We start from the raw sequence: 12,279 nt of genomic DNA on the forward strand, positions 1-12,279 counted from the left end.
GCTTTAAACTTTACTACACAGTACTGACCTAGACAAACTGAATTAAAGCATAGACTATTCTGTATTCTTTCTTTCCATCCTTCACACAGTTCTCAGCACTTTCAGCCACGTAAAATAAAACCATTGTAGGGAATGATCAACTAATTTAGAATGAAATATCTACAAGACAGGTTTGTTGTAAATCACTGTAAATCACTCCCTTTGTACGTCCCATCTTCTCATCTTTGAAATGGGCATAATTATGCTTGCTCTTCTGATAAAGAACTTTTGATATCTACTAAATAGTACTGAGAGATGGGTATTATTATCAACACTGCTGTTCCAGTTATCAGCCTAACTGGAGTGATGAAAGACAGGACTGGCATGGCGATCCAACAGCCTAGTCCCTGAAGAAGAATTCTCAAACACAGATATGAGTCAGACCGGCATATAAGCATAGTGAAGTTTGCTTACTACTATTCATATTATACCTAATTCTCAGACATTATACACACAGACTGCTACTGGCTTAAATGTTAATTATGATTGAGAAATCGTGTTATAAAGCAAAGAAACACCTCATTCACAATGAAGGTATTAGTCAAATATGAGAAAGGTTTTTATTGCACTTCTTTCTCCTAGAGTTTAATGCAAGAACAAATAGAAAGAAAAATGAAAATATAGGAATGGAATGCATTGCAAATATAGGACTTACCTGATTTATCATACATGTGCCCACAAATTACTATGCTTATTTTTAATTCATATCTTTTGCTATTTCAGTGAAAATCTAGGTATGAACACTCTTGAGGTGAAGTAAGAGCAGCTTTGCACTTGAATATAAAGTAAGCATCTAGGTAGAGTCTTGCAAGAAGTAAAAATATTACATATAAATTAAAACTAAAACTCAGTTATTTTGTTGTTAATACCTGTGTTTACAACAGGTTTTCTGATTTTATATTATTCAAACAGGCAATTTTTTCCTTCAGAAATATTGTAAAGACAGCTCTGTTAGCAAATGGTTAGAATTTTGTCTAGATCGAGGGGATGAGGGAAGACAAGAGAGTCTGGTAAGGGATGACAATGCCACTTTGAATTAAGAGACTAAACCTACAAATGTTCCTTAAAAATACAGTCTCGTTTTTCTAAAAAAAACCCAACCAAACCAAACAAAACATATTAAAATGAATAGGTAACTGAATCCTTATTATATTTGTTTCACTTATATTTGTTGTCTTTACTTATATTTATTGTACTTTGCTGCTTCTCCTTGGATATAAATACATTTATATCTGCTCAGGGTAAGTTGTGCAATTTTACTGCTTTATGAGATTTTTTTATTTTAAGAAAAGGGGAGAAAATGATAAAAAGTGGGGAGGATACTTATTTCAATGTACAGAAAAATAAAGCAAAGATTCACCAAACCCCAAGGGTTGATAGCAAATGAAAACACTTGGCATTTTTAAAAATGTTCTACCAAGCATACACCTGAAGTTCTGCAAGGTCAGATATTCAGGTATTACTAAAGTATTAAAAATCTCTGTGAGATACTTTAACTGTTCTTCAGGGTGTACTTTATTTGAAAGTCTTACTTTACACCTCAATATTTTTTTTGAAAGAGCTTATATCTTTCTCTTACAGCATTACTAATGATGTGAACAGTTTTTACAGCAAGCTTGGATTTGCAATACCTCCTTTTTTCCCTAAACTGCAATGTCTTGCAAATGAACGGTTCATGTATTAGCATATATGAGTAAATAAAATTACTATTATCAGAACTTTTTGACTAGTAAAATAAAAGGTGACATTTACAGTTGTATTTTGCTATAAATATAAAGAGATCTGTAAGGCATATATTTTACTAATCTGCATACATATACACATAGGTATGCACATGTGTATTTGTGATTTATGAATAATTGTAAGCATGATCATAATACTTTATTTTCATGTTATGTTCCATGTACGTATGTTCCTTATTTGTTCCGTATTTGTTCCATATTTGTACCAGGCCTTACGCAAAGGCAACAACAGAAAGATTCACATTGTTTCAAGATATAAGTATCTTTACTAAATATAAATTAGAACTATTACATTGGTTTTACTCTATAAAGTACTGATATTTTTGACAATAATAATAATAATAATAATAATAATAATAATAATTTTTACCATTACTGGTACTAGAATTAAATAGAACCTGGCAAGTGTATTAAGTATAATTTAACATGATATACAGTTGTTCTAATACCCACTCATATGGGAACAAAATCTTAGCCAAGAAAAGCAATTTAATTTCTCCTATCCCAAACTAGGCTTTGGAAGACAGGCTGTAACAGTTATTTACTGTGCTTTCATTTAATTGTAATATTTGACTATATGAAGCTCCAGTATAGTCTGAGAGATTTTCAGGTGCCTGTATATATCAAATAACCATTTCTTTTGAGTATGTGTTGAAAACTTGTCTTGGGTTAAGCTCACATGCTTCTATTTCTGAGCAGTCACTTTTCTGTTGTTTAATCTGTTTTCTGCTATTGATTTGTTCTGGTCTTTTTTGGTTAAAGCCTGGGTCTTTTAACAAATGTCAAGGTTTACATATCCTCTGTTTTGATAAGTAATGCAATATGTAAAATGCTTTGAATGAAATTCTTGGTGTCCAAGAAGAAAAGCTTTGTTAAACAGGTTATGATAGAAATTTTATGATGTACAGTAGACGTCATAGGGCATTTATCGATCCACCTAACATTGTGTGTCTGGAGATATAATTTATTTCAAAGTCCTTACCATATTGTATTACTTAAGAGCAAATACAGCATATGAGGGCATGGAGAAAAAACTTCAACATTTTAATGGAAGTGACCAGAACGAATCCTTAGCAGCAAAGCGTTTACATCAATTTAAGCTCTGGAAAGAAGCTAGGTTCAGCAGGTCTGTGAAAAACATAAATGTTACAATCTCAGAAAAGTTACTTTTTAATAATGTTATTTATGGCTATATTGAAATTGGATCAAAAATTTTTTTTAGTTGCATTGTTTACATCAAAACAAAAATATATTTATTGTATTGCAATTTTACATTAAATTTTTGTATTTCACACTTATATTTGAATAGCATTAAGAAGCCTCAGGAGCATCTTATACAAAATCCCATATAATATGTAAAGATGTATCTCCTTGCCATATGGAGATTTGAAGAAAAAACATATTCATGATTCATTTTTTTTTTTAAGCAAATGATTAATTTTGTCTGTAAATCTCCTTGACTTCAAGTTGGCAGGACTAGAGACTAATCTTAAAATTTTATAGAAACAATGAACTTAAATATCTTTGTTTATCAAACATTGATGCTGTTCTAACCAGATCATGCTGACAATTACATACTTGAATAATCTGAACTCTAAAATGTGACTCAGTCACATGAAGGAATTCAGATAGACATGCATTTACAAGAATAAGTCATAAACATTTATTAATTGCCATTCTACACACTTAAAAAACCACAACGTAATAAACATAATGTTCCAAATATGTTCCTGTAAAATATAACATTTTCCTAACTACAAACAGGACTTTTAGCACCATTGATTATTAAAGCCCAATATTTATTTTGTTTTTCAGCTCCTTATCTATTTCCCCAATTTTGACCATTTAGGATGAAATTTTACATACTGAGTATCTGCCTTTGGCCAAAGTTTTCTGAAAGGTTGGTCACTTCTAAGAAAATACGTGAAGTATATATGTTGCCCTTTGTAGAGGAGACTTGAAGTACACCAAGTAACAGAGCCTTGCTTTTAGGATCTGTCCAAATTTGATCAAGTATATACAAATTGAAGTTTCTAGATGATCGGAGCAGAAGTTCTTGATTTTTTGGGCTATATTCCCTAAAACATCAGTCAGCATGGAAACGCGCTTTACCATGATGTTACACGGTGCTAAGCAAGACTATTCATAAAAATAATGTTGAAGATCATGCTAGGTCAGGGAACTTAAGAGCCTACTTGGTTCACACTCTCTGTGGCAGATGGAGCCTAGCTACAGGAACCATGGAGAGGATAAGAACCAAAGCTCCTATAGGAAGGAGACTGAGAGAAGCAGCAGAGGGCTAGAATTAAAACCTGAGAGAGAAATGAGACTGACTTGGAGTTAAGGTGAGAGAAACTAAGGTTAACTTGGGAAACAATACCCTGACATAGCTGGCACAAGAGACCAGAATGACTTGACAAATAGACTGACACAGAGAGCATACAGAAAACGTGCGGAAGAAGAAAGTTGTGAATTGGCAAAGGGGAACTGAGTAAGAATAAAGACGGATTAAGGGGCACTAGATGGGCCCTAACTCTCAGAATTTACATAATTAAAAGAAGTGAAAATACAGGTGATGATAAGAAAGGATACAGAGAATAAGTACATTAAGATTCTGGACTCAGGATCTGCCTAAATAGTACACTAAACCAGGCCAAATTTGGAGGAGATTTAAACTAGGAGATGATGAATCTGAGGAATACTGGCAAGAAATATCTGGATACAAAAGGGAATAGAGAGAGAGAGAGGAAAAAGGTAATCGGACAAGGATCTGTGGAAACAGACATAAGACTCAAAGGTGACTGTGGAAAGGAAGCCTAAGAATGGATGGGAGAGGAAGCTTATGCTGGAATAAGAAGTTGAAGGGGTAGAAACAAGAACTGTTCATAGTAAAAGAAAGGATTATGGAACACAACTGTGGAAAAGTCAGCAATGAAAAAGAGACAAATTAGAAGGAAAAAAACAAGGAAAGAAAGATTGTCTGCGGGAAAAAATCTATAGACACATCTTTGCCATCCAATGCAACAACTCTGTAATAGCCCAACATTCACTACTGAGTCTTTCTGTGCACTGACTTGAGAAATATTTTTGAAGCTACTTGACAAATATCCCACAGCAAAGGAAACCTAGAATTGTTATTATTTACTCATATCATATGACAGAAATCCTTGTGGTGGGTCTAATGGTTCCAAGGTTCCAAGTAGGTATCTAAGTTACATGTAAGTCAAAGTCTCAGAATGGATTTTCTCTTTTTTTTTAACCTGGTTTCTCTTTGAAAAAATCAAACACTCCCCCCATGAACCCCCAAACCCTACTAAAAGACTACCAGGCTGTAAAATTAAGCACTTAAAATTTAGGAAATGTCTGTGTGTATCTGTTATACGTAGTTCTTGAATTATTTCCATAATTCAAAACACAGATGATGAAATTACATGAGATAATGTATCATTTTTCTCCCTAGCCTGCTAAATTTAATGAAAGCAAGTTCTAAGTGCCTTTTAAAATCTGCATTTACGTCATTTTTTAAATATGTAACCTCAAAGTGAATTAAGCAGCATCTAGTAATGTAAATTATCATTCTGTAGTCTGTTCAAAAAGATTAGGTATATGCTGTTCGACAGTTAACTAATACATAGAAAAATATATATGCATCTCCATAATAACCTCAAAGGGTCAGGAAAGCAGTATCTTTCAGCTGTGTTTAACAAATAGAAAAAAGTTCTGATCCTTCAGAATATGCCAAATTTGCATGCATGAGTATTCTTATTATGCAAAATTATACACAAGTACCTTCCTGGTCCAGATTTTCTTCTTAATCACAATCTCCACTAGTCAAATTTTTAAAGCACTTGGGCATGGAAATCAGTGGAATTACACTGATGAGCCAGGCCTACGTGTGTGTTTCCTTATATTTTAAAAAAAATATAAGTTATTAAGATTGCATACTGCAAGAACAGGGAAATACTCAGATGTTATATCTGTGAACAGAAAAAAAAACAGTAAGAAATTGAAGTTTTTTGCATCGTGTATTAGATGCATGTATCATACTGCAATCTAGCTTACTGGCTTTGATTAAGCCAGGATTTCACCTCAGAAATTCACTTCACGATTTTGTGTTCATTTTTGAGAGAAGCCTTCTTTTCAAGTAGATAATATTAAGATAAATAGCTCGCTGCACACATAAATCATGACACCTATGCTGATTTACTTCACTTCTGAACATAGGACTTATATCTATACTGGAAAGAAATCCATGGTACACATCTGATTTTTCCTAGTTTCATCATTATAAACTGTTTGTTGAATTTTTAATAACGTTTCTTGAAGGACAACTGCACTTCTATTGTTACTCAATACAACATCTCCCCAGTTAAGAAAATCAGTTAGTGAATTTAAGAAACTCTGAAAGAATGAGTTAGACCTACATTGTCACCAATTATCTTTATTTTGTGAATTAATCATTCCACCATTTGACGTATCCCTTGATTTTGTCACCATACTGTAACTAGTTTGTCGTTTGCGTGGCGGTACCTGTGTATATCCATCTGTAACATTACTCCTTTGTTGACATGGCAGCTTCCAAATAGTTTATCCAGTTCACAAATGAGGAGGCGGCCCCTTCCCTTTCCTAACAGTTAAACATAACGATGCTATCATCCTTTCATCAGCAGATACACAAACATTATACAAGGATGGTATATATCATGACTACTATTTCTGCAGATAGGAAAATTGATGTATATAGATTCAAAATGACGTTCCTAATATCAACTAACAAGCTAGTGACAGAACTGGAAAAAACCAAAACTCTTGAATCTGCAGTCAAATACTTTCTCTCATGTGGATAAAATGTATCCTATCAGCACCATACACCGAAAAGTAGGTTTTAGTATCTAAGTCTGCACATGAACAAGTTCCATTGTGCTGTGTATTTTCACCTATAGGACATCAAGTAAAGTTCAGCATACTGAAGAATGTTTAAAATATAATGAAGAGTATTGTACTCATTTATTAATTTCTAATATGGTGCCTTTTCTCACTGATTATTTAAAAGAAAGCGTCCATGTTGGATGGAAAATTCAGATGTGACACAATATTAAGATTATGAGCTTCATCTACCTGCACCATAAGTTTTCAGGATATGAGCGAGCTCTTGTTTGGAAGTCATTAAAGAATTTCAAATTCATATAGAGTTGTGCCACTGCTAAATTACCCCATCTCTCTGCACAGCTTTTTGCCTAGGTACCATTCTATTCTAACATGTCTAAGGGTTTCCAGACTGAGGCTATTTTGCATTCTTTCAGCCTATAACATAGATTTAATTAGTTCCTAACTGTTTTCCTCTGACCATGTAAATATATGCTATGCATTAATGTATGGTGGATCGACAGCTCTTTTTCTGAGGCATATTTTGTATTCTGGTAAGAAGTCCAGACGTATCTGCATGGAAAAAAATATTATGTTGAAAGGATGTTCAAAACAATATTCATGCTTTTCTACTAGGTATCAAAGCCTGGTAAATTTTAATTCAGAACTGTAGAACCCTTTCTCATCCATTATATGCTTTCTTTTTCTGAGCACAAAAATATTAATAGGATGGAATCATCTCACTATCTTTTATTGGACAAAATGCTTGTTCACTAACATTCACGTGGTCATATAATCAGATGTGACTTACAGAAGAGACAGCTTTATTCCTAAAACGTGACAGCAGTTGTGATTTCTAAGGTAAATTGGGTTCAGCATTTTGCTGATGATAATAAGTAATTTGTACTGTAAATATCCTCTATAAATTTACAGCATTTCTACACATTTCTAAGGAGAAAGCATAAATTTTACCATTATCTTCTTGGAAGTCTGCTAAGCAGGTAAATGCCGAGAAATTGAAATGGCTACTAAATAAGTACCTCCATATTTGATCCCATGCTTCTAAGATGTTTCTTACTCAGTTTCTATAACATGGCAAATTTCTAATTCAGACTGCATAAACAAAAAAAAAAAAAGGAAAGAAAAGAAGACCACCAGAAACCCCTTGGTAAAATATGAGTAAAGGCATGGAGAGCTTAAAAATGAGATGTTTACTGCACACAGGGAGTTTACAAATCCTAAATGAAAGACAGCAGTTATAGAACTAGAATATATAGACAATACTAATGCTAAGGAAAAAGGAGTAGGAAAGAAGGAATTTTTTTAAGAAGTGAAGCTTCTGCTTAAAACAAAGTTGATGACTTTCTAAGGACTCTCATTATCAAAGAAAGGAAGGCAAAAAAAATCAAGGTGGGGATTCTGTCAGGAGGAAAAAGAAGAATTGAGAGAAAGATGTAAAAAGGAAAGTGAAACAAAAGTTATTGTGTTTGTTTTTTTTTTTTCTTTGAGTTTGAATTCTTTCCACTATAAGAAAGGCATTATTAAACGTCATTAATTTAATTTCACTGAATAACAGAATGGTAAAGTTTGAAATTATCTGAGAAATGAAATTGATAAATGTTTTGTAGTGGAGATAGTATTTATGGGCCGTTTTTCGAACTAGGGGTGATTAAGAAATGACAAGATTCAGGTCCAAATTTTTAATTTTTTTTCCGGGAAAGCAGTGTTTGACTGATATCAGAGGCTCCCTGAAAGACTAGAATTCAGGGAAGAGAAGAATTAAGAATTCTGGGCAGTATTTTAAATAACAATTAGAGGCACAGCTCCCATTGCATTCCACTTTCAAATTCTGGCGCTTCTGGAAATCCCTGTCAAAAGACTGCAGTTCAGAAGACAAGAAGTACAATGAAAATAAAGTTTAAGATTTGCAGAGAAAAGAAAACCACAAAATTGTGATGACAGGTAGACAAAGTAAATAAGTAGGAGACTCATCTAAATGTCCAACATTGGTTGGCCAGAACCAGATTAGGATGATAGAATGGAGTTGATGATTGTCATAGCCTACTCACAAACTGGACTTTAGTATAAAAAAAATCAACCTGTCTAGCTAGGTATAAAAAAAATAATTACTTAACTTCTAATTCTTGCAAAATATTTCTATGCCCTTCTTGCAACTTAGTGCTGACTACCCTACCAGTATTCAGGAAAGTATTAAAACAAAAAATATAACCAGCAATTCACACCAATATTTATGGAGTTAATAAAAATACCAATGAGTGTAGGACCGATACTTCAATCTTGCATAACTCTGACTGCAAGCCACCAACCATCATAGCTCATGTATGTATATTACACAGAAATTATACATCAGGGAAAAAGAACTTTTTTTTCTTTCCGTTTTTACAAAAGCAAGGTAAGTTTATGTGAAACTGAAAGGCAGAAAATATAATCAGCAGAAGGTCATTCTAACACACCTACTTTTGCAACTTAATGGCACTAGGTACCACAGAGATTAAGATCTTAGCAGTGGTCAGACAAGAATGAACAACCCCCCCCCCCCCCCAAAACCTACCAAAAAAAACCACCTCAAGAAATAGAAAAGAAAAATTAGTTACCAGGGAGCATAAAGAAATAACTATAATTTCTGGAAGGAATATAAAGTAGTATGTTTGAGAACATAACATACGGGCCATCAATAGAGGCAAGGTCCTAAATTATATAGACAACTAATCAGTCTAACTGAACAATTGCTACTCTTTCTTTAGGTTATATATATTTTTTTACTTTTTTTTTTTTTAATACTGGGTGAATTTAACACACAGTCAATTTTCCCTTTGAACATATAACACGGAACCACATCAAATACTTTAAGTACACAAATGCTTTCCTTAAACTGAGATATACTATGTCCATAGCACTTCTTTTAGTCCTTAATTCATTTTGTTTTGTCAAGGAACAGAATTAAGTTAGTTTAGGATTAATCTACCCCATCCAGCTTTTTCAGAAAAAAATAGTAAATCTGGGTGATAAAAACCTTAAAATTCTTTAACCAGGAATTCTAAGAACCTACCTTTGGAAAATAAGATCTACAAAAAGTACATCGAAGTTGGGCAGTTCCCCCAAATATTTCTAAAAATCTTGACTTAGCCTTTCTAAAAAACCCTCTAAATTAAAGGATAATACCTTTGAAGCATTGTATGTTTTGTCTTTACAAAAACATGATAATTCATGTACAGTCATGTCCCTGTAGTATACAAAATGCATTTTATTTCAGTATCATACATATTTGAGGGTTTTTTTGAGTAAATATACTTAAAAATCATTTATCCTTCATTTTTAATCCTCACTTTTCAGCCTGGAGGATCTCAAAAATTTATTGATACAATTACTGAATTACAAATTATATATAAGGAACATATATGATACCCCCAACTAATATCTCTGATATATACTAACATCTCTCAGTTGTATAGCACAGTTTGCCAAAGGCTTCCTACCAATAATTAAAAGGAGTTCTGAGCAACAACCAGGATTATGGATGTTGCAAAGTGAACTTAGTAATATTTTATTAATTAAAGCTTGTCAAACCATTGAGGTTGACTTCTCCTGAAAAAATGGTACAAGAACTTGATTTAACAATTTATTCAAATGGCAGCACCTCTAAGGTCACAGCATCTTTTCTAAGATCTTCTGTAATACAAGTGCAGGCTAACTCAAAAGGAATACACCTACTAAATCACTAAAATAGTTTCTAGGCTTCTTAATTAAATATTTCAGAAAGCAAAACCAAGAGAGACAATACAACAGGAAAGTATTTTATAATGAATACATTATAAATAAAGGCAAATTTCTAATGTTTTCAGATTAAGGATACCACAGGGCTAATAATTTATTTTTGATCATTGAAAAGCAACAGTCTTTGGCAAACAGAACTAATACAATAATAAACATGTTTATATACTGCATATAAATTGTACAAAGATAACAGTAATGTCTGGTTTTATAGATAATATGCATTACAATTTAATGTATCATCACCGTTTAATTTCTCAAATCTATGATGAAAAAATTTATATAGATGCACATGCAGAAATGTATATAGAAAGACTTAAGACCTCGGCCTTTTTTTGCTTAGTTCCTGGACTACTGAAAGGAGAATGAATATGTAATTGTGCTGTAGATGTGTATTTTATGAAAATACATGTATATTACCAGACACTGTAAATTGTCTCTCTCTCTCTCACACTTATGACTCTGCCAGTTGATTGTTCTTTCCTGCTCCTTTCCTAGTCTCTTCTTTTTGAAGGTATAATACAATGACACTTTTTTTCTTTACTATTCCCAAGCTCCTAACATAGGCAAGTTCTACATGCCTATCTTTGTCGAAAGAGCCTATTATTTATTTTTCTGGATGGAGGTATAGTGTAGGTTACAATCTAGACAAGAGTTATACATTAATATGAATGCAGTGTATACTATTTAAATCAATTATTCAAGATGTGCATACATTCTATTTTGAATATATGAATAAAATGATAATTTTGCCACTGACATCAGTAGCTTAGACTTGTCTCACCTAAATTCAGGATCTTAGCAATCAGGAATCTCATCTAATTTAAATGGTGGGGCTTCATCACTAGCCAATGGAGAGAAACAGGAAAACTCAGGACACAATTCATTCTTTTCTAAGACGGCAGGCAGAGAGAAAGAATCATATTCTTTCTGCATGGATGCAATTAACTTAGACCAGGATGATAAATTTTATCTAATCTAATTTTAGGAATGTAAATCAAGTGAATAAGCACGGACAAATTGTACTCACTGTTATTTTTTGCCTGTGGTGGACTAATATAATGTAAATAAATCTTTATTCCAAAGCCTTTACAAAGTATGGCAGAAAAACAGAGATATCAAGTATTTTTACATGTTTACCTTGAATTTTAATTTGTTTTTAATTGAAAGTGAAAAGTCAGCATATATGAAAACATAATCAAAAAAGCAAATCCAGCAATTACATATAATTTATGAAATAACCTGATTTCTATTTTGACATAAAACATTTCAAGAAAATTCACTACTTAAACTGTTTTAGGAATTTCAATAAGTTTGCCAAAGTTATTTAATACTGCTTATATTTTCTGTAACATACATTTTTGGGATTTGGAGTTTTATTTATTTGCAAAAGACATTGTACACAAATGAAAAAATATAGTCTGTCATATTATTAAAAATATATTAACATTTTCTTCAGTTATATTACACAAAATAAAACATGAAACTTAAAATGCAATCTTTTTATGACTTTCATGTATTATTTTTTAATTTTTTTTCTATATATAGATTCTTTTGTTAATTTGTATGATATTAGAGTGGTAAAAATATAAGGCTTTAAAAGGATCCTCTGCCACTGAGCTATAGTAAGTTCAGTGGGATGCATATACTACAGCATAATTCGTAATCTACATGACAGAAATCTGCGGCTTGATTAGGTTACGTGTTCTGGTAGTCAGTTAACAAAACATGTATTTTTCAAACCTCTTTTGGAAAAAAAAAAGAAGGAGAACATTAAAAAACCCACTCTTTTATAATTTAGAGAAAAGACAATCTTTTAAGAACTCGATCATCAGAAGAC

General features: G+C 32.5%; 1 protein-coding gene across 1 annotated transcript in view; it reads right to left on the bottom strand.

The window, feature by feature from the left end:
- The window catches only part of LRRIQ1 (leucine rich repeats and IQ motif containing 1), a 113,059-nt gene that overhangs the window by 2,809 nt on the left and 97,971 nt on the right, over positions 1-12,279 (bottom strand). The window lies entirely within an intron of this gene.

Source organism: Gymnogyps californianus, chromosome 1 (assembly GCF_018139145.2).
Source record: "Gymnogyps californianus isolate 813 chromosome 1, ASM1813914v2, whole genome shotgun sequence".
In the NCBI taxonomy this organism is placed as follows: Eukaryota; Metazoa; Chordata; class Aves; order Accipitriformes; family Cathartidae; genus Gymnogyps; species Gymnogyps californianus.